This window comes from Notolabrus celidotus, chromosome 11, assembly GCF_009762535.1.
Source record: "Notolabrus celidotus isolate fNotCel1 chromosome 11, fNotCel1.pri, whole genome shotgun sequence".
Classification (NCBI taxonomy): domain Eukaryota; kingdom Metazoa; phylum Chordata; class Actinopteri; order Labriformes; family Labridae; genus Notolabrus; species Notolabrus celidotus.
Window position 1 is genome coordinate 18753980 of NC_048282.1, and position 24007 is coordinate 18777986.

General features: G+C 41.8%; 1 protein-coding gene across 3 annotated transcripts in view; it reads left to right on the forward strand.

Annotated features, from left to right (window-relative positions):
- znf385a (zinc finger protein 385A) overlaps positions 1-24007 on the forward strand; it is a 75456-nt gene that overhangs the window by 12861 nt on the left and 38588 nt on the right. Inside the window, exon 2 of one of the 3 annotated variants that reach the window (XM_034694903.1) lies at positions 6499-6552. The exons of the other annotated variants lie outside the window; for them this stretch is intronic. The gene's annotated coding sequence lies outside the window, so the exon portion shown is untranslated. The remainder of the gene's footprint in view (positions 1-6498; positions 6553-24007) is intronic. 3 annotated transcript variants of the gene reach the window in all.

Genomic DNA, 24007 nt, shown 5'->3' on the forward strand with positions numbered 1-24007 from the left:
AGCTCACACTTTATTTATTAAATGAGTTACAAAATAAATAGAAAATATAGTCAAGACATTGAGAATGTTAGAAATAATGATTTTTAGTTGAAATAATAATTTTGTCCTTCAAACTTTGCTTTCATCAAAGAATGCTCCCTTTGCAGCAATTACAGCATTGCAGACCTTTGGCATTCTAGCTGTTAAGTTGTTGAGGGAATCTGAAGAAATTTCACCCCACGCCTCCTGAAGCACCTCCCACAAGTTGGATTGGCTTGATGGGCACTTCTTGCGTACCATACGGTCAAGCTGCTCCCATAACAGCTCAATGGGGTTGAGATCTGGTGACTGCGCTGTCCACTCCATTACAGACAGAATACCAGCTGCCTGCTTCTTCCCTAAATAGTTCTTGCATAATCTGGAGGTGTGCTTTGGGTCATTGTCCTGTTGTAGGAGGAAATTGGCTACAATCAAGAGCTGTCCACAGGGTATGGCATGGCCTTGCAAAATTGAGTGATAGCCTTCATTATTCAAAATCCCTTTTATCTTTTACAAATCTCCCACTTTACCTGCACCAAAGCAGCCCCAGACCATCACATGACCTCCACCATGCTTAACAGATGGCGTCAGGCACTCTTCCAGCATCTTTTCACTTGTTCTGCATCTCACTAATCTTTTACTGTGTGATCCAAACACCTGAAACTTTGATTTGTCCGTCCGTACTTTTTTCCGATTTCCTCTGTCCAATGTCTGTGTTCTTTTGCACATATTAATCTTTTCCTTTTATTGGCCAGTCTCAGATATGGCTTTTTCTTTGCCACTCTGCCTAGAAGGCCAGCATCCCAGAGTCGCCTCTTCACTGTAGACGTTGACACTGGCGTTTTGCGGGTACCATTTAATGAAGCTGCCAGTTCAGGACCTGTGAGGCGTCTATTTCTCAAACTATAGACTCTAATGTACTTGTCTTCTTGTTCAGTTGTGCACCGGGGCCTCCTACTTCTCTTTCTACTCTGGTTAGAGCCTGTTTGTGCTGTTCTCTGAAGGGAGTAGTACACATCCTTATAGGAAATGTTCAGTTTCTTGGAAATTTCTCGCATGGAATAGCCTTCATTTCTAAGAACAAGAATAGACTGTCGAGTTTCATATGAAAGTTCTCTTTTTCTGGCCATTTTGAGAGTATAATCGAACCCACAAATGTGAAGCTCCAGATACTCAACTAGCTCAAAGAAAGGCCAGTTTTATAGCTTCTCTCACCAGCAAAACCGTTTTCAGCTGTGCTAACGTAACTGCACAAGGGTTTTCAAGATGTTTCTAATCATCCATTAGCTTTCTAACGCGATTAGCAAACACAATGTACCATTAGAACACTGGAGTGATGGTTGCTGGAAATGGGCCTCTGTACACCTATGTAGATATTCCATTAAAAACCAGACGTTTGCAGCTAGAATAGTCATTTACTGCATTAACAATGTATAGAGTGTATTTCTGATTCATTTAATGTTATCTTCATTGAAAAAAACAGTGCTTTTCTTTCAAAAATAAGGACATTTCTAAGTGACCCCAAACTTTTGAACGGTAGTTTATATATATATATATATGACTTAAGTTTTATTGGATTTTAAATTTTCAACAGCACTTATCAACAAAATACAGGACCAAATAGTGCTAGGCCGAAGAGTGAAAAAAAAATTAAAAAACAATAAAATGTGTGAGTTTGACCGGGATGAAAAATAATAAAAAACAAACAGACCACAGAAAATAAAACAAAAAAAAAATAATGCACAGATAATGAGAATAACAAAATACCAGTATTAACAAGACATTTTGGGTGAGTTATAAATATAATACTCTTTACAACAGACGGCACCACTTATCTGTAAAGCGAGTGTAACCCTCATGGCTGAGGCCAGCCGCCACTACATGGTGCCAGGGAGATGAAAGATGGAGAAACATGGTGAACAAAGTTGGAAAAAAGTAGGACAAGTTAAACAAAAATTGAGGCAGAGTTATGATGCCTTTCTTGAGAAAATGGTTATTAAAGCAGCAGAAACATTAGAGTGTAGATTACTGAAAACTGATGGAATATATGCCTACTAGCATACCTGGTCCACTACTAGCATACTACTCAAAGGGTTGAGTTTACCTGGTCCACTACTAGCATACCACACTGACCTGACCAGGTCAGGTCAGTGTGGCTTGTATGAAGTGTTATAAGATGTTTTGACTATTAATGAGACCTAATTTGAGTTTCCAGTGTACTGATTTTATTTGTACACACAAGCACTGATACTGAAAAAATACTTAAACACAAACATGAACAAACCTGGCAGTTTAATAATCATATTTACAACAGTTATAGTCAGTCATAAAAACATCACCTAGCTTCGAAGTATCCATGTGTGTCTTGTTTTAAAAAGTTTCCCCTAAAGACCTTCAGCTGCAGTGCTTGACAAAGTTGGATGTAATACAACATTACATACCAGGTTTGTTTGAATATGCAAGATGAATGCTCTAATTCAGCCCTGTGTTTTCTTTTAACCATCCAGGCTCATTAAATGTAGAAAGTCAAACTGTATTATTGATTGACGGATGGGATAACTCAGTCGCAGCGTTGGAAGTCGCATGAATAATCATTTTCCCAAAACAGCAGCCAAGTATAAAAAGGTTGAGCAAAGCTAACGTTTGGCGGCAATGGATGTTGCATTAATCATGCCTGCTCTATTTCCGTGTGCTCACAAGAGAAGAGGTTTAGATGAGGAGGAGGAGGAGGAGGGGGGAGAGAGGGAGAGAGGGAGAGAAAGAGGCAGACAGATAAAAATGGAGTGAAAAGTGTCCTCATGAAAGAGAATTAGCTTCATCCAGCTCCTGGGGAAGGGGAAAAGGAAATTCCTCTGAGTGCTGTTGAGATAGGGTTTCACACAAAGACCAAAGGAGAAATCAATTCTCCTTGAGATGCAGCAAGGTCAATTCAGAGGGGCATGGCTGGAGAGGGGGTAGCTAAAGGGGAGGAGGAGGAGGAAGCTGATGAGGAAACCAAAGAATGGGGGAGCGGGATTGAGCGAATAGTGTAGGAGGAGAGAGACTTAAGGGTGCAGTGAATGGATAAAGGCAGGGAGAAAATGAGCAAACAACAAGATGAGCCAAAGACTGGATCTGTGTTGAAGTGACGATTTTTGAGTTAAAACTTGGCCTCAGGGGGAAAAACGATGCTTCCTCCTGTAAGGAAGCATTGAGCTGCAGTTTCTCTGTATCATCTGACTCATGCAGGGAGGAAACATTAGCAGTATATCTGACACACTGCTTCCAATCTGCATGAACTTTACTTAATGCCACAAGGACATCTTCTGTCTCTGTGACCTCATCCATCTAAAGAGCTCTCTCTTTACAACCAAAGGGTTAGCCAGGGACGCAGACTGAATGAATAGTACTAGCTTTGGCTTCCAAGAAGCCTTGAGCTAGCTTTTAATCCTTAATGTTACATGAACGGCTGAAAATAGCCTAAATCTCCACCCCTTCTGCCTTTCCCCTGCCAATGAAATCTGCTCCAATGTGTTTTAATGGTGTGTATAAACACTGATTGAACGCCCTAAGACCGGGTGATAAAAAGGTGGCAGTGTGTTGAGCTCAGACCTGCCTTTTGTGGCGCATTGCCCATCAACAGAAACTGTAGCTACACTTAGCATAAGGTGTCTTTGGTGAAGACTTTGGTGTGATGTTGGATAAAAGCCGGGGAAGCCTCGCTACCAGGTAGTTAGATGATCCGCGTGGCGCAGAGCTTAGTGCAAGCGTCTGGTATGCACACCTGTCTCCACACAAGTTCTTCCCTGAACAGACAGCCCTGCCCCTTAGAGAGGGAGAGAGGGAGTTAGAGAGAGAGAGAGAGAGAGAGGGAGAGAGGGAGAGAGGGAGAGAGGGTGGGCGAGAGAGAGAGAGAGAGAGAGAGAGAGAGAGAGAGAGAGAGAGAGCGAGAGACCTGTCAGGACCTGCACCACTGCTCCCTGCCCCTGCCTAAGGGGGGGAGTGGAGTGGGGGGAGGAGAAGGGAGGATAAGGAAGGTGAGATGCCAGAGGTGTGGATTAGAAGGCTGAAAGGGACACATGGGTAATGTGGTTTCTGAGGTCATCCATTCACAGTGTGTTACTGTGTTGATCACATGCTGCGTTCAGGGCCCTTGGTTTTATTAAATTAATTCAGTGGAAAGGTTTAGTGCTTGTGGTAAACAACGATCAATGAGCAGAACCTGGGAGTCAGAGACTGTAGCCTTTACAAATATTTTTTGTTGCACCAACAATGAACATGACATATATTTTACATACTGGAGGCAGACACCAGCTTGTACATTGTAAATCAAGGGACCATAAATCAACAGATCAAGAAATCAGGACAGAATAATACATCAGAAAACATTCTAATAAAAATATTCACAGCTTCTTCAGAAGAACAAGACATACACACATCTTTGAGTCATACCCCATACTATGGGATCCCATAGCCACAAATGGAACTCATTACCACTTGGAACAGTCTCAAGGAAATCCCATTCTTACAAGCACCTTCCAGTGCCTTGAAGTAATCAGAAAGCTGGTATTTTTTGAACAATAATGATAAAATGCATACTTTGATATAGTTCATATTTAGGACATTTCTACAGTCAACCTAACTTTCGATTTCAAGGGATTTGTAAACTAAATCAGTGGCTTTAAATTTATTTTTTTTCATTCAACTTTTTATTGCATTTTTTTCAGTATTTCTTTCTTCACCACAAGTTGACAAATTATATATAAGTTATACAAAAACAACAAAAAGAAAAGGAAAAAAAATACATATAATAATAATAATAATAATAATAATAATAATAATAATAATAATATAATAAAATAAAAAAATTAATACAAAAAATAAATAAAGATAATAATAAAATAGCATTCCTAATTTTCTCAGTGATGTTTAGGGGTTAACATATATAGTATTTCATGTAACAATATTACATTTCATATTCATACACGATGTTCATCAGAAATAGAGGACAAATTAATTGCACATCGGATACCATAGTCACCTTCTCCAATCATTTCCAGATAAGGACCCCATATTGATCTGAATACTTCAGTGTTTTTATTGATTCTGTAGATAAGCTGTTCAAAAGAAGCTATCCTGGCTTTGAATTTCTATCACCTGAATACAGAGAGGTGTGACCAAACTATACTCCCAGTTACTGGTTTGTAGTTTTACAATACCAACACTTATATTTTGATCAGCCCCTTCCTGTGGAGTGTGGATGGTGTTTGAGGGCACATAATGTCGAGCAAATTTCCTGACCTTTCCCAAATCTGACACAGTTTTAGACTATAGCCCCATTTCCACCAAGCGGTTCAGTTCGGTTCGTCTCGGTACGGCACGTATTTTGTGGCGTTTCTTGACTAAAACCGGGACAGGTCCCCAAATTCCCTTACCGTGCCATCCCACTTTTTGGTACCCTTCTGTTGGGGTGCCAGACATACTGATCTGACCCCAGAAGGTGGAGCTAGAAACACTGCAGTCTGTTGATTGGTCAAAAGAATCGTCACTTCCCATGCAACAGTGGTAATAAAGAACAACACATAACCACACCATGTTTAAATCTCCAGTGGACTTCGGGAGGATAACTTTTTTTGTTTGGAAAATGGCGTCAAGAAACAGCGTTCCAGGGTTGACCACGGAGGTGCAGACTTTCCTCGCGTTTTTCTTCTTCGTTTGCATTTATTAGCACAGTTCACTGTGTCGCGCTGCCATGATGCACGCCGCCCACAAAGTAGGGCACGGTTGACTGTGGAAACGCAAACAGGATCAGGCGTTACCGATCCGACCCGTACCAAACTGTACTGATCCATACCAGACCGCTTGGTGGAAACAAGCCATATCATAGAACAGAGTCAACACACAAGAAGAAGAAGTTAGCAGTCTGATAAAATCATGAAGCATTGATTTTTTTTTCCTGTGTTAGTTTTATATAGCTATGTTATTAGCCGTATGGCTCCGACATAATACATCTTCTTATCTTAAAATATTTCCACACATGTTCTTTACATACCAGTCAAAGTCATGCAGAGGCAGTCCTTTTCATAGAATACATGTCTGGAGGAACTCCTGTTTCCAGCTCAGACTGAAACCAAAACAGTGCCTGCTGATGTGGTTCAAGAGAGCACTGATGAAATGTAACAAATGGAAGGGCAGAGAGGAAGGATGGGAACGAGCATTTCCATAAAATTAGCATAGTCAGTGCAGAGATAACCGCATAAACATAAGAGACTTCACATTGCATTCTTCACATCTGAATAATGTTGGTTAATGTTTGGGCTTGTAATGGGATTTTTTATTAATGCAACATCCAGGATGTGACAGCATGTCTAAGAACAGCACATATACGTTTGATAAGCCTGCCTCCATCCTTGATACTCTCATTTGTGTCTGTGATGGCTTGTGTAAATGTGAGAGATTGTATTTACAGTAGCACCATGGATGGTTTTTGTCTCCGTGCAGGACCAATAATCACCAGCCAGCCAGCGCCACAAATCTTCATTAGAGGATTAGCCGGTAGGGAGACAGCTTGTGTTCTTTTGCTCTTATTGTTGGACCTGCGTCCAGTGTTTCCATCCTGCTGTTCTCCCCTTCTTGTCTCCTTTGCTTAAACGTGTGAACATGACTGCAGTTTCAAATCACACACACACACACACATACACAGTCTTTGTGTCTGATTTTTTTTGTCTCAATCTTCTCTATCCTTGTTCTATCTCTTTCTATCAGTCCTCTCCCACATATGCTCAAACCCACATGTTCATAACGCTCACATGTCCTGTCACTTCATCCCCTTGAGGTGCATCAGCTGCCCACTGGGCACCCATACTCAAGACAGAACAAATTAAGGTCACAGTGGGGAGAGCCAAGCCAGCAAAGGACAACAAGTTCTGCCAACTGTGTTTGTGTGTGTGTGTGTAGATTTCCTTTTTTTCTTGTCCGACCTCTAAACGGTGGCAAGACTCCAGAGAGAGCCGCTGTCCAATGGCTCCTGTCCCACTCAAAGGAAAGCTGACCCTCATTGCAGCATTTTTGCAGGATAAAAGGTGCCACCCCGTCCCTTTGAATTCAGGCTAGAAAACAGGGTGATGAATGCTCCTTTGAAGGCTCTTTGATAACACCTGGGGAAGGCTACGGGACTCCATTCCCTCTTGTGCCTGCTGGGAGTTTTATGACTCATCTGTGGCTGTTGTTGGCCCATCAATGCTGTTCTGGTACCTGAGGGCTCCTTTTACCACACTTTGGTGGTTAGCAGCAGCCACAGACATTTAGTTGGAGCTGGACTGATGTCTATGTCAAATGTGTAGATAAAGAAAAAACACAGATGAGTCAGATTATTTGAATTTGATGGGCCTCATTCACTAATATCTTTCCAGGTTTATTCTAAAGCTAATGTGAGGAGTTTTTAGCTCATTATTGAACACAGTGAAGTCAATGTTTATACATCTTTATGAGCTAAAAAAGCAGAAAAGATCATAAGTGTAAAGCCTGGTTTATACTTCTGCATGTACTCAATGCCATAGCTGCACCGTAATGGCTTACATCGTCATGAGCACTACATACTTGTTTGCTGAGTGCTTGTTTCATTCTGCTTTACTCCGCCTAAACGCCAGTTGGACGTTCCATTTCTATGTTAGTTAAATTATCAATTTCTGGTCCCATTGCGTTCTCTGCTTGTTTGTGCACAGGAATCTATGTCGTATGAATCCAAACATATAATGTCAGAGTTGGAGCTGATAAATGTTTAGCAGCAGTTGATTTTAGTGTAATTATTACAAAGAATAAAAGTGAGGAGACCTCAGAGGAGATGGAATGTACTGCCAATGAATCAGTGTAGGTGGCAATACACCCAAATATTGTAAATGCATGATGCTACCCTGCCGATCAATCACAGGGCTTGTGCTCTGCATTATTTTGACATGCATACATTTTTAAGGAGATGCATGTCAGGCTATTTGACTCAGAAGTATAAACAAGGTTAACTGTTTCTTCAAATGTGTTCTCAATGCCGGACATTGAGAATAATAATAGAAGTTACGATAGGTATAAATGACAAAATGTAGGTGATTTTTAAGAAGAATGTTAGTCTGGTGAATGCTTGATGAAATAGGCACAATGACATGTACATCTTCTTCCAGAAGTTCCAAAAGGGCTCGTCCCTGTCAGCTAGGGCCCCAGACCTCCCCCTCAAGGGCAATATCGTATTCTGCCTGACTGTGCGCCTGTGTAATCTATCGCTGCAGGGAGGGTGACCTTCACAGCAGGCAGCCTCACAGCATGCTGCGACATGGGCACTCAGGGAAGAGGACAGGCTGGGCAAAAGAAAGGGTGCTGGGGGCAGGACACAGTGGTTCTTGGATAATTAGCCTTTCATACTACACTCTGTATGTGGTTATCCTCTCTCTGATGCTGCATCAATGATGCATAGTAAAGTAGGATTTTCTAAAAGAGAATGCTTTAATTATAAAAAGAAGAATCATCATGCATCCATTTGATATCTCTAAAGTGTGCTGGATTCAAAATGTTTAGACATTTTTATCTTGAGAAGCATAGATTCTTTTTTTATTCTTTTCTCCAAAAAGTGCCCTTCATCAATCATTTGTTTGCTCCATGATTCCTAATAGAAGAGAGCTCGATCATGGGCCAGTCCTCCGGACTAACCAAATGAAAAAGCAGCTCCCAGCTTCTTGCTCTCTGTCTCTGAGAAAAATATCCTTCATCATCTAACATTTGCAGTGCATTCAGTGCGCCCTGCTGCCCAAGTTAAGGTGAAGCCAGAGAAAAAGTTATTGACAGTTATCTGAGGAGATGACGCAGCCAAATAAGTCCCCGCTCATGAATGATGCATGTCCCCCACCGGCCCTGATGGAGAAAGCGAGCAAAGCTGGATGACAGCTGGGGTGCTGTGTGTGCATGGTGCAGAACAAGGTGAGACTCTTTGTAGTACAGCTCAGCTCCCTTTCCTTCACTCCCTCTCTCTTTTCCTCCTTCTTTTCCTCCTACCCACTCGATCATAAACACGCACACAGAATGAGTTGAGTTCTCAGTGGAGCTGTTACTCTCTACAAGTCTCCCCTGAGCCTGCAAAGCCACATGATGACCTTAGAAATGCTCTTCTCCTCTTATGCAGTCTCTCCCTCTACCTCTCCTCCACTCTGTCTGCCAACCTTGGACTCCCTCTCCTCCTCCTCCTGCCCTCTTTCAGCGTCTCCCTCTCTCTCTAAGCCCCTCTATTTTCGTCTGAAACAATCACTGTATTTTCCGACTCAGTGCCCTGCGCTGCCGCAGTCTGAGACTCTGATAGCAGGACGAAGAGAGGAGAGAGAGGAGAGAGGGAGCTGGGAGTACAAGGCGGTGGGCGTGGGACGTGTGCAGCACGCAGGGCAGAAACAGGAAAGGCTACATAATGGTTTGTTGTCGTCGTCACTGTAGCGTCACATCTGTATGTCCTTTCAGCAGCAGAGGAGCAGCAGCTAGCACAACAACACAATCTGCATCGCCACTGCTTTTTCCATACAGTGTGCAGTGACATATACAAGCATGTAAACTGTATATGCACTCTGTATTATTGCTAAGTGGAGATGCTTGAATTGACGCCATAGTACCCTTAGGTATTTGATTAACCAAGCCAGCATACACACAACAGAAACCTCAAAAATGAAGCTAGAGGTTTGCTTTTTTCCAATCCATAAACAGATCTTCAACCCTTACATCAGACTTGTATAAAGATGTGGCCATATTTCACCCTACAAAAAAAGGGGCAAGCTTGCACACTTACTACATGCTCACAAGTATTAAAATTACCACAATGTTTCAACACCTCTTTGGTTGTTGTCGTCAGGTAAATGTTTAAAGAAAGAATGGAAACCACACCCAGATCTAAAGATTTGGCATGCAAGTGGGCTGAAGAGGTCTTTGATGGTAGGGGTGGTTAACCAGCAACAAGGCCTTCGGTGACAAACACACAAAAACAATGATCCACTGATAATACACAGAAAACATAAATGTGAATATATATATATTTTTCACAAAAGACATAATTTAACATCACAGTAGTCTCTAGATGTTGCAAAGAAATGCACACAGTAAACCACATACAAGAAACTATAATGTAAGAAGACTGGTAAGGAAACAATAATTCTCTGGCTGATGGTATCTTTTCTTTGAAGAGTTTGGGGAAAATCCTTGTCATATGAACTGTGGTATTTGTAATTAATTAATTGATTGATTTGTAATTATTTCCGATGAAATCTTTGGTCCCATACTCTACAGAAGTTCAGGCCTCTGTAGTTGTGTCAGTCTGGAGGTTAAAGTAAGACAATTAAATCAACTCCTCTCAAGGATCTGATGAGCTCAGTGCCGTTCTATCTTAAGCCATTCTCACATATGCACTCCTGCAAATTTCTAGAACATTTCAGGACAGCTTGCCCCTGAAACTTGCCTTTACCCACATGCTTTCCCTAACAGCAGGAAGAATTCCCTGTCAGACAGTGGTTGGGGGTCTCAGGAGTAGAGATAGAACAATATGTTTTTTTTCAGGGCCGATACCGATTGTTACTAGTCAAGGAGGCCGATAACCGATATTTGGAGCCGATATTCATTTGCAGTAAAAGGGAAAATATTGGTGTCAAAATTTTGAATAATACAAACTGTAACACTCAACTTCTTTTAAATGTCTTTAAGCATATGTTAATTAAACTGCTTTTCAGATTTACAACATGTTAAAGGTTTTCTTTTTTATATTAGACAATAGACATCTTTGTTTTAAAATTCTAACAAAAAGTGCAGGGAGCTTCCAGGCTCAGCAGTATGTCTTAGAAAGTTAAATTAAAACTTAAACAAATAAATAGCTCTCTAAAGTTTTCTACAGTAAATAAAGTTTTCCAAAATGTCAACATAACTGAAATGTTAATCTTTCACTTATCTTTGTTTTATGGGGGTATTTCAGTGTTTTTGAAGTGAGGTTGTATGAGTTTTAAATCACTAGTTATTGTAAGGGCCACAACGGATGCTGCTCAGCTCATCCCCTGTGATGAGAAACTGCAGGAGAAATGGAACACAAGCTAGGCTGTGGTTTCTGCACACGGTGTAATTTCTGCCACGTGGTTTAGTGAATTTTGAGCCAAAATAACCCAGTTTTAAATTGATCTCTTATGTCATCGGATTTTTAAAAAAGGGCTATGCCGATATGCCTCAAAATGCCGAATATCGGCCTGGCCGATAATCGGTGTATCCCTACTCAGGAGGCAGGACATGGCATAAAAAGGGTGTTGAAAACATCCTAAGCTGCCATATAATTGCTTGTATGTGTGAGCAAACCAAACTACTTAGTCTATTTTATGATATTGTTGGCCTCAGCTTTTTAACACATGGAGGGATGAGAAAGACTGCACTGGCAGTCGACCGACATCAGGATTGTTAAAAAGCCTGTGCACCTCTGGCAATAGAAATGTTGTCACAGTTTTCATTCAGAGGTATCTGAATTACATTTGGCAACATCTCAAGCTGTGGGCACTATCAAAGTCAAAATATCTCTCATGGATTGCCAGTGTGAAAGATGGAAAACTGACTGATGGACTTGGTGTTTGAAATTTCTGTGTACATCCCATTACACAATTAGCCAATACATTTTTAGAAAACATAATTTCTTGTTTTCTGATATAGGCTGTGGTGGGCATACATGGATGCTGTTTACAGTATGATAAATTTAGTTACTGTTGTATTCTTTAAAAAAACAAAATACTTCAAATAGCAACTTTGAAAACAGGTGATATATGAAGTTAATAAAGTGCTTTGGCATGGTTGCAAAATAACACACAAGAACAAAGAAAGAGCTCAGACTAAAAAGACACAAGAAAAACCCAACTATAAAACACCCAACCAACAAATACATAGAACAGCATAAAAAACAACATATTAACCCTACATCATAAGAAGCAAAAGCAACATATATATATATTTTTTTTTCTTTAAAACATGTTAAATATTGACATTGGTCAGCCTGTGCCTTAGTGGAAGTCAACTCTCTGGAACTCTTGGAGAAAGATTCAGCTGTTTGCATTTGCATATAGTTCACCCTGAAAATACTGCAACATTTCCAGGAGTTTGGTGCATGTGTGAGTACAGCTTTAGAGAAACTACCCAGTGATTGGATTCTGAAACTAGAATCTTACCAAGAACTTTAATTGCTGCCTTTTGGTATGCGTATGACATTTAAGCACGGTCCACAGTTTCAAAATAGAAGCAACTCAGCCCAAACCAGGAGGAGAAATTTAAATGATGACAGTTATCTGCTTCTTTCCTGTGGGTGTTTTTCATTGCTTGATACAAACCACTCCACCAGATGAATCTCTGTGTCCTCTCTGTGAGCACATTCATAAACATGGATACACATATTTTCATATGTCAGCATTGGCCTTAGGGGCTGCGTAAATATTCAGTAAATGTGAAACTGACTCGTCCAGGACGGACTACAGAGGGTACTACACTAGGAGGATAATTACCGGTGATAAACTACCTCTGCAGACACGGCTACATTGATTTGGACAGAGGGTTTGTGTAAGGGAAAGTAACAGTGATAGATCTCAACACTTTACCAGCCAACCCAGTTTGCATTTGAATAAAACATTTAGCATGGGAACAACATTGTTTGGGAAGGCCATTAAGGCTCAGATTATTAGCAAGTGGCTAATGTAGTCAGTCAGTTTGTAAAGCTTTGGAGCCCTGTACCACTCAAACACTTTCATCAATCTCACCAACAGTGTGTGTCAACACAAGCTATGATTGCCTTCCTAATCCCAGAGCAACACACAGGAGATGATTACAATCAAGCAGTTCAAATGTATTCATTTTTACACACAATCACCCCCCCCCCCATTTTACAGGCCACTAATAAGATGCTGTTAACAATCAGAAAAATGTAAATGGATGCTAAAACTACTGTTATATATGCTATCACACATTGACACACACACAGAGACGTTTACACACTCAAGCAAAGCATTGCTGCAGTGGCTATTTAGACAACAATTTTATAGCACTTCAGCGATAATGTCATGTAAATGTGTTGTGAGTGTTGGAGATTTTATGGTGGGTTAGTGGAGGAGGGGGTGCCTGCGGGTGTATGGGGACTATGCCATGTGTTTATGTGTGGTTGTGTTCATGGATGTATGTGTGTTAGATTGTTATCAGGGGATAATAATTTGTGTGGTTATAGTGAATGCAAATTTAATGTGCAGAAAAGAGAAAGGTTAGATATGCGTTGGTTAGGTTGTTGTTTCTTGAAAATATTACAATTAATTTAATCTGGTCAAACCTAGTTTACACTGGTGTTTGATGTTTAGTTCATATTGTACGAGATATACAGTATATTGTTATTAACCTGCAACGATCTGCAAGAAGCTTCATTTCACTGCAGCACATTTCACTTGACTGGAACTTGAATGTGCAACACTATAATCATACATGTTCTTTTTGAGTCCTCAAAGAATTAAGCAATGAAGTTTTAAATGTTTTCCCTCTATTATTACTTTCTCAAAGCTGAAAAATGTATAAAGGAAAAAGGAATATAACAGTGTAGTCAAAGTTTGATGTGTTGAGTGCATACAGAAAGGTTAAATGAATGCCTTTAATTTGTGTTTGTGCACATACTTCATGCCACCCCTGCACAAGTTAGTCCTCAAGATGGGCCACCCAGTCAAAAGAGGTCTAGACACACCTCCTGAGAGGGTAAAGAGCTGTCATTACAAACCATGAGTATGATCAAGTTCAAACATTCAACGTAGCTTTTTTCTTTTATTACTTAAAGATAGTTCTCTGTTCTCTGTTTCTCGATCTTTTGATTTATTATTCAAATGACCTCTTTAAATTTAAAAACAACATTAAACTTAATAATCCCTATGAACTATTGAAGCGTGTCTTACGGTAATCCATCAAACAGACATTTAAGTTAAGTTAGAGAGAAGGACAAGTGAACTTTTATTTTGTAAGACCTATATATGTGTTTATGAGTGTCAAGGCACCATACAGTAAAGCTTTTCTTGTACTTCTACCAGGACTTATGAACAAAAATATTACATACAGCACAACATATACCAGAATGCTGCTGATTCTAATATCTGTTTTTGTTAACATAAACGTCCCTCTGATTCAGATAAATCTCGGACAGCAGCCTGTAGCTGATGAATTAAGCTGCTTTGTGTGACAGCAAGACCTGAGAGCATTAACTGAGGACATTAATTAATTCATTAGTAAATCTATCCAATCTATTTGAGACAGATTTATTGACCTAATGTGATTTGTCTGGTGTGACGTGGAAGCCCCATTAACCCTACATACTTTACTCTGCTGGACTTTACACTTCAGATTTATCCTGATTAGCTGTCCAAAATTAAACCAACTTCTTCTAGCATATGGACACTTCATGCAGCATTGATCATCAACTTTTCTTCTGCAAAGTTGTGCAGGTTTGGGTAATGAGTGGTTCCTTGTGCTTTGACATCTTTCATTGTCACCTGGTCTCTCTTTGGAATTGGGAATGTGCTGGTGCTGCATATCTGACTCACCGTTGGACTGTCCTGCTGTATTAATACATAAGGCTGACGATGCTGTAGCACTGCATGCATGTCACACTGTCACAGCAAAGCAAGCAGGGGAGAAAGAGTGAGAGAGGGGAGGGATAGGGGGAGGCTAATTTTGGATGCACGGCATGTGGAGTTAGGATAACCATCTTTTCTGCAGCTCTCCACCACCACCACCACCACCACCACAATGTTTGTTCACAACCATTTACTGCAGGGAGAGAGAGGTGGGGAACAGAGGAAAAGAAGAGCAAGAGCGACGGAGGAGGTGGGGGGAGGAAGTGGAGGTTCTTGGTGATGCAGTGGATGAGGAAGTAGAAGCTGAAGAGTTGGAGAGAATAGAGTGAAATACAGAGAGAAGTGAGGGAAAAAGCACAAACATTCTGTGCACAGCGGCAGGCAGGGAGAGAGAGAGAGAGAGAGAGAGAGAGAGAGAGAGAGAGAGAGAGAGAGAGAGAGAGAGAGAGAGAGAGAGAGAGAGAGAGAGAGAGAGAGAGAGAGAGAGAGAGAGAGAGAGCAGAGGACGAGGGGTGAGATGTGGTGCAGAGCTGACAAGCAGAGCAAACACGCACTGTCACATAAAGGTGTCAGGTACAGTGTCACGTCCCCACAGAACATGACAAGCTCTGCTCAAAAATGCCAACAGTGCACACAACATAATCCCATGTGCACTTTGCTGAGGCTTGAGCATTAATACATATAAAATTGGTGCGGCATAATTTCCTTGTAGAACAGCTCTGAACATGCAGGGCTTCTGTTATGAAGCACCGCCACTGTTTCTGCTTTGATAAGTATCTTCGACTGCGAGTGTAGCTTTAAAAAAAACTTTAGTCAAACAGACATCTCCCAGCTCTCTGCATGAGGTACCAACCGTACCAAATTGAGATATACAGAGATGTAGCTTGATCCAGCAGCTCCTCAAAGCTCCCCCTCTTTCCTGCATCCCCCTTTTTAAATCCTAATCCCTCCCTCTCTGTCTTTCTACTGCTTCCCTCTTCCTCCACAGTCTCTCCCTCTCCTCTCTTCCAAGCCAGCACTGGCTCCACTATACCCAGCAATTACAGAGATGATATCCACTGTCAGTCAGCGACTCACAGATGAAGCCGGGCCTCTTTAACATGCTAATGGAACGCCAGATTCAATCAGGCCTTTGTATGGCAGAGGGGAGGGCAGCGCTGCTCATTAAAAAATAAATCATAATAACAATGAGGGACGAGCTGCAAAGGCAAGCAGCACCTAAGCCACAACGATGAACTCTCCCCATGTCTGAAAACACTGCTGGTTTGTGGTCCTTCTTTTTCTACCCATCTTTCCTTCTTCCCCCATCTTCTGAAACGTGGCGAGGAAGGCAGGAGGAAAAGGCAGAGGAGAACAGGCGTGAGGGTGCAGACTCCTTGAATCATCAGGCAAACAAAAAAAAGTCAGCACTCTGTCCTGTGCGCCTTTCTCAATCTTTGTCCCTCTGTTCTCACTCTCCAATAAGGCATCCACGCACACTCATAGACAAGACACACACACACACACACACACACACACACACACACACACACACACACACACAAAAATCTCCCTTGCTAATTTGTGTTTTTCCCTTCATAATGAGCGCACAAGGTCACCATGAAGCCCTATTACATAAGGACTTAAGCATGTAATAGCAGAAACAGTTATTTGCTTGACCACATCAACACTATGTTTGCTGTGGGTCTGTAAATACCTGATCACAGGGTTTATTGTTGCCAATTGCTAAATGTTAAAGAAAAGATTGACATTTTTGGTGATACATTTTTTTTCACACTCTGGTGTAGAGTGGGATGAGCTGAGTGCCAAGCTGAGCTAACTGGCTGCTGATGAGAAGCTTGTAGGGAGCCTTTCAACAGACAGACAGGTGTTATTGATGCCTTCATCCATGTCTCTGCTTAAAGGAGAAAAAGCACATTTTCGATAATGACTAACTGCTGCTTTAAAATAACTCTCCTGATTTAGTGTTTCCTTTTCATGAATAGCAGGGATCGATAAGAGGCAGATCAAAAAAGATGGGTAAACTTGATTTTGCAGCAGTAACCTGACTATCATTTATTTATATAGACCTTTTTTTTTCTCATTGTATAAAATGTGGACCATAGACTGTATAAATAATGGGCGTAGTATCCGTGACGTCACCCATCTGTTCCTGAGCGCTGTTTTGAAGCCAATCGATGGAGGCAGCTATATTGAGAATGCGGAACTCAACCAGGGATAGTGTGACATAAAGAGGCGGAGTTTGAGCCTCCTAGCCAACAGCTATGTGTTCCCGGCCGGGAGTCAAGTCAGTCATGTCCTTATTTGGGCAAAATCTCAAAATTTTAATATCTTCTGAACCGTCGCGTTAGAAATAAATTCACCCCCAGTACAGTGTGTGCCGATAGAGAAATTATCTACGTAGAGCCAAGCCGTTTTTTGAACCAGGCTGTAAACATGTTTATTAATGCTGCAAAGATCGTCTTTTTCCCATTAATGTGTATGTGGTTTCCGGTGTTTCTGCAGCCAGCCTCAAGTGGATTCTCTATGAACTTCCGCATGGCTTCATAGTTTGAGACTGGAGGTTGCCGCTTGGGCAGGCCTCAGTTACACAGACAGCTTTTGACTGACTGTAGCCCAGCTATCAGCAGGAACTTGTCCTGGGAGTAGTTAAACTCTATAACTACATATAACTATGACTGTTAAGAGAATGTACCACAAAGTGATTACTTTAGCTGCTCAGTTGCAGCACACCTGAAGTGTAGTTTTTGTGGGTCACAGGCAGGATGGGACTGTGAGTTTTGGTTTTCAGGGGCTGGTCACGCAGATTAATCTGAAACGATAGATGATATGTAAGTTACAACATGCATATACAGTTTGTAATATAATTTGTTGCTCCTGTGCTCTCTTCCATCTCTTGCTTGCTAAACATGTATATTAGACGTAGAAGTAAGAAGTAAGGGGAGTGTTTTGGTGTTGTATAATAGTCTAAAAGTAACCACATAATAACACGGATGATCATTTATTCATTTCTGATGAGCTCATGTGATAAACAACACATTACATGAAGAGTAATTGTCTATGCTTTCTAACACTGCTAAATTAATTGCTGAAGAAAACATGTTTCAATGCTAGATTTTCAAATAGCATGCAGCCCTTAAGACATTTTACGGCATTACAAACTTTGAATTTTCGATTGTATGACCTTGAGCAGAGTTACCCATCGCTAAGTGTTTCTGCTGCCCTCATTTGGTTTATGTTTTTCATGGGAGAATTCTTTGGCCAAAGTGTCCTTAAATGTGAACAGAGAAAAAGTTTGGCTTTTCTTTTAAGAAGTGTTTTTCTTTATCGGGGTGATCCTCTGATGTAACTCAGCTGACACATTAAACAAGCATATTGCACCGTGTTCAGCGTCTGATACCCTCATTACTCTCATTACCATGCTGCTTTGAATAGCTGTTCAAAAGCCTGGCTCTCCTTTCATCCATGCTATGCTTTGTTTAAGATCTCTCCACAAGAGTTTGATTTGTAGATGTGTACTTCCTTTTTTAATTCATCATGCATCAACACTAGGAGAATGCAAGTTTGTGTGTGTAAGTGTGTACAGGTTTAAGTCCATGAGTCCATAGACGGGAGATTTATTACAGCCAAGATCAACCACAGCTCAATGAATAATGCATCAGCTGCTATCAGAGGAAAATATGCTGAATATGGCTCAGCTGAACTTGGATGTGTGGGTGGTGGTATGAAAAAGCAGAGTGCTTGCTCTCAACTTAGCTTCTATGTAAAAGACAAGAGGAGGAAAACATTGCTCTCTACTTTGACAAATGAGCTCAGGTCTGCTTCAAGGAGGTTTCCTTCTTTCATATAATGAGCCTTGCCTGAGGAATCAGCAGCCTTGGAGGGTCTTTTTTTGCATGGGTTTCACTTACAAAGTCTCAATAACAATATTTTGGGACACAATTTCAGCTGCTATTAACCTTAAAAATAGAACACCTCCCCAGCTGTCTTTACAGGGTGAGCTGATAGAGGCTGATTTAAACAAAAGTGTCATTTGTGGTCACACCAATGACAAGTGACATCACGGAAGGGACCTTCCAGCACTTAAAGAGATTGGGCTGTGGATTGCCCAGGGACGAACAGAGAGCGCCGTGTTAGAGGACATGCTCGTTTGTTGGCCTGCTCCATATTCATAGACAACACACTGCAGGGCTGCATTGAAAGCGGTAGCCGTCAACTCCATAAAGTCTCCTTCCCCCACTCTATTAGGTTGATAGCATATTGCCCTCTACCCTCCTTGGGGAGTGGGAGTCAATGAAAAGGACTAGTAAACCCTGGAAAACAGTAAATTGTGCCTGTTTTTCATCAAAGAGCATAGTATGTTCTAAAAAATCATCACATCCCCCTTTCAAACACCCATCATCCTTCCGCCTTTTCTCTTCCCTAAGAGCTAGGGGTCTAATCTCAGAGAGAATCTGCTGCCTTTGTGTCAGTCCTCCAAAGTGTATTTGGGTTGATCCACCTGTTTGTGGCTGAGTAATTGAATTCCATACCTGAGGGCACAGGTTTCTGGGAGGTGCATGGGAATAAAGTTGCTGGCTATTGTTCCACCTGGGTGTGTGACCGTGCCTGGAACAAGAAGGGGAGGAGATGGGAGACACACATGTGGGTTTGTGTGGGGGCTGGGGGGCTAAAGGGAGGTGGGAGCAGATTTTGAACAGGCTGTGGGGAGGAAAACAGCGGACAACAGAGGACAGGTGGAGTGAGAAGGGGGAGGTAGAGAAGGTATACATGTTTCAGTGTGCTGCCTCTCTGGAATACTAATGTCACCTTGTCCTCTTTCTGTCCCTTTCTCCCTCTTTTTTTTAATGTTTTTTTTCTCGCAGTCCCTACATCCCTCTTTTCCTGTTGCAGTGTACTGATATACAGACAGCTTTCTCCCTCCCCTTTCTTCCAGTGCCATAAGTCTGATCTCCCTCTGCAGCAGTGGATCACTGTCTTTCAACAGACACAACAAAGAAATGCTCTGGTTCCTCATCCACAGGATTCCAGCAGTTCATCCATCAATGACTCAGACACTGCCTACAGCCAGCCACATTCAGACACATCTCCAATGGACATCTCTGTGATCATCTTACAAACCTGACTGGCCCTCAGCCAAGGGAGGAGCATTCATTACAAAAGAAAAATACATAAAAAGATAGAAACCTGAGAAAGGAAGAGAGGAGAGAGAGCACAGAAGATGAAGGGGAGGAACATGGAATCTTCCGTGAGGGGAGGGCAGCTCTGCTCATTAAAAGTAGTTTTCAGTAGGATGTTAGCTGGCTTATTTTCTATTAAGAGTGCTGGTTGAAAAACTTGTTGCCAAGTTATTTACCTCATTGCTTCTTATGCCTCATTTCCTCTTGTGTATGTAAAAGGTGTCCACAGAGCTGTAAATACACAGACGATGCCTCTAGTGTCAAACTCTGTGCATTTCTGTACAGATGGATGGAAACCTGATAGAAGTTACCTGCAACCTTGGGAGGAGGACTAATTGTCCGCTTTTGCCATCCAGACCGGTAAAGATAACGACTGTATATCATACAAAACTGATAAATCTGACTTTATTTAATTTAAAACTGATTGTCCTCTGATCCCCACATTTTCTTTCTCTCTTCTACTGTACACAAACTCACAATCAGCATAAGAAACTAGGAAAAAATATTATATAGTATAGTATTGCAGACACAGAGGATATCACAGAGATTCTTAGGAATGAGTGCTGATGCTAGCTTGTCAACATGAATTTGCAGTTACAATGTATGTTACCAGTGAATCACAGCAAAATGTCCGTAGCAGTATCTAATACCACTTGGTACTACAGCGGAATTCACTTTTCTGTGTCCTACATCTGTCACTGTCTACAGTAAAGCCAGGTTTTCATTAGAGTAAAAGTTAGCTTACATACTCAGTTTACAAAAGCTAGCTCACATGAGGCTTAGCTAGGTCAAAGTTAGCTAGGTCGTGGTAAGTTTATAAGGGTGGAAGTAAAGAAATCACTGTAAGCCAGTACCCTTCTGAATGCACAAGGATGTGTGTTAGTGAATATTTATGTGTGTTTTCTGTCTTTGTGTGAACATTGTGGCCGTGCTGTATTCCCTGTCTCGACCGTCGCACTGCATTGAGATGTGCTGCCTTGTTCTCTCAGTGTTCCCATCATCCCTGGCTGTCCCCTCCCATTAGCCCTGACTGCTATTTGTCTGTCATTACTGACCTCAAAACAGCACTCACACTCTAAGTCAAAACACACACACACGAACCCACACACGCACACATGCACACACACGCACACACACACACACACACACACACACACACACACACACACACACACACACACACGCACACACACATAGGGGCTGCACACAAGCTGATCTTGGCACTGCAAAATCATTTCGTGCTGTAGTTCAAACTTAATTGCATGGTATGCTTTTACCACACTAGGTGCGATAGAGATGAATATCACATTGGAATGTAATGAGGCTGAGGGCAACTGAGGCTTATTTTCATTAAGTCTATTAATCCCGTCTTGAATGGGTCAGTGCAGGTTGCAACATGAAGCCAAACATACGGCTACTCCCCAAAAGCATCCTCATTATCAGAGCTGTCATTGATTTAAGGTGGAACTGGAGACAGGCAGGATATCAGTCATGTGAGAGAGGAATAGAGATGTATTATTTCACTGGCCCACCTTTACTGCCCTTGGATGAATAGATAATACAGATCCAGTGCAAAAAAAGACAGGGAAAATTACTGAGTGAAGGATTTGGCTTTGCAAAGCTGATCGCAGAGCTACAACATATCTACAGTATAAATCAGGAAGGTCACAACCTACTCTGGAGAGAACAGATCAGCACACTAGATCCGCGTGCATGTATGTGCATGCCAGTGTGTCTGTGTGTCTCTGTGTTGCACCAGCACACAATCCCTCACCCCAGTCACAAGTAACAAAAGCCAACAACCTCCAAAAGTTCAGTTGCTGCTGGATGCAGAGCCAGCAGGAGATTTATCTGAAGGATTAAAGAGAAGGGGGTGTGCATCTGCTTCTGTGGCTTGAGCACGTGCACCGGCCCTGGTGTGTATTTGATCGCTGTGTAATGTGGATTTGAGGGTCAACAGGCAACATAGGCAAGGGAATCAGAGGTTGGGTGTCTTCTTACTCATTTGGTTCTGTTATTTTTGCATCATACACCTCCTCCCTTATTAGCTGCTATCTTTCTTTTCTCCCTGTCTCGCTTGGAATCCCCAGTGAGCTCCTCTGTGTCTACCAAAGAGACAGACTGGCAATTAAATCCTCCCAGCCTTGATTCGGCTACTTAGGAGAGATCAAGGTAGGATCTTTTGGGGGGGGCTTTTTGGGGCCTGCCACTGTCATATTATCTCACTAGGGTGTCATTACCAGCCCATCCACTCTGTCATTATGCACAATACTCCCACTTGGCAGACTGCAGGTTTACCCTGTCTTATCTGTGTGTAACATGTGTGTATGTCTGGTGGTATTTCTTATTATGATAATAATTTGGAAGAGAACTTGCTCTCAAAAATGGGCCATATTATATAAAGTTCTCGATCAGACCAGGAGGGACCACAGATAAAGATTCTGGGTTTTGTGTGTTTCCTTACAAAATGGGACGATGACGATGAATACACACTTTGTTTTGCTATCACCTAAAAATGTCAACTATGCGTCTGAGACTTTGATCACTCATTGGAAGCTGCTTTAACTTTCTGTGACCTCAATGTTGTTGCTGCACAGCCATTTTTTTCTTATTCCAACCACAAAGCAAAACACCACACATGCTCCAGTCTGTACTTTACTTGTAGCCTACAGTACGATGAAATTAGCAAAATTGCTGCTCTCCAAATTGGTAGGTTGGTTCAAATCTGAAAGACCTGCAATTAGAGGGGAAAGTTTGACACCCTCCACTTGATGCAGAAAAATGTGTACAGAGACAAACATGTTGCCTACATAGTTAGGCCTCACAGATGCTAACAACACATTCAGAAACAAAGCCAGTGTTCATTTGCAACCATTTATAAAACTCATCATATTTCCGTCTGGCACTGCTCTGTATGGAGCTTTTATTTTTCAGTTTTGTGAGTGTGTGTGTGCGTTGTCATGGCTCTCACTGCAGTGCTTATATTTGGATTAAGGACTGGGACATGTTCTGACTGATACTCTGCACTGTGCTGAAGTCTTGCATCAGTACACCGTAACCTAAGCTCTCATAACCCTTTTACATTACCTGACACACAAGCAAACACACCCCCTACCAGACGGATCGGCACACTTTTGCGTGCGACACAAAAGCAAAGCCAACTTGAATCTGATGCAGTGAAACAAGTTCCAGCTTTCCTAGCTTTCCCCCCCGCATAATCCTCCCATTAAAGCGTAGCATAACACCAGCAGTTCCAGGCAGCAAATCAAACAGATCGTTATCTACATCCGCCTACCTTTTATGCAAGTACTAACCTTCATAGGAAGCCAAAAATTAGCATACAGAGATTAGAAAAGATAGGAAGGATAAAGTTTGATGCACTTTTTATATCTTGTAATAATTCCAGGCACTAAAATTAGAACGTAGTTTAAAGTGGTGCCCTGAAGTTTACAGAAGGGCTCAGGAGCACACTCTTGTGGTCACTTTTAGCCAGACTTGGGGGATGTTGCATGCTTGGTGTCAAGATGGAAGCTTTGCCATATAACTTCCAGCACTATGGAAGCCTTGTTGCTCTCTTTGGTGATGCATTCAACTTTCTTTGAGTCTAGTCACAGCCTGCAGACAAGCACTCAGGGCTAATGACCTGTGCTGCACACTGTGCTAATATCTTGGGGTCGCAGCTGCAGCACCATGCCGCTCCTGTATTTTAAATGAATGTGAGAATGTCAGCATGTGGATTTGTGCAGGCAAACTTAAAACGAATGCATCTGCTTTTGACATGTGAGTCAGTGGAATGTTGCTTCTTGTTGGCCAGGTCGGATAATCCTTCAAATGCATAAAAGTGGGCGCATTGAGATGGGAAAAGTGGAATAATCTTGCAGAGCACCATGCATGTGTTCACATATAATTGCCTTTGATGCCTGTGTTCATGCATTTGTCTGTTGTGCACGTGTGTGTGTGTGTGTGTGTGTGTGTGTGTGTGTGTGTGTGTCTGTGTGTGCTTGTGCGTGTGTGTGTGTCTGCCAACCTCAGTTGGTTCTTTGTGCGTCTGAGTGGGGCTTTTTGCCAGGCGTGTGATCCTGTTGATTGCGCTCGGGGCCAGGTGAAAGGGAGGCATACTGTCCTGCTGGGCCTGAGACTGGAAGGGAATACTGAGCAGGACCATGGCCAAATTTTCATTCTCTCTGGCCGCCTCTA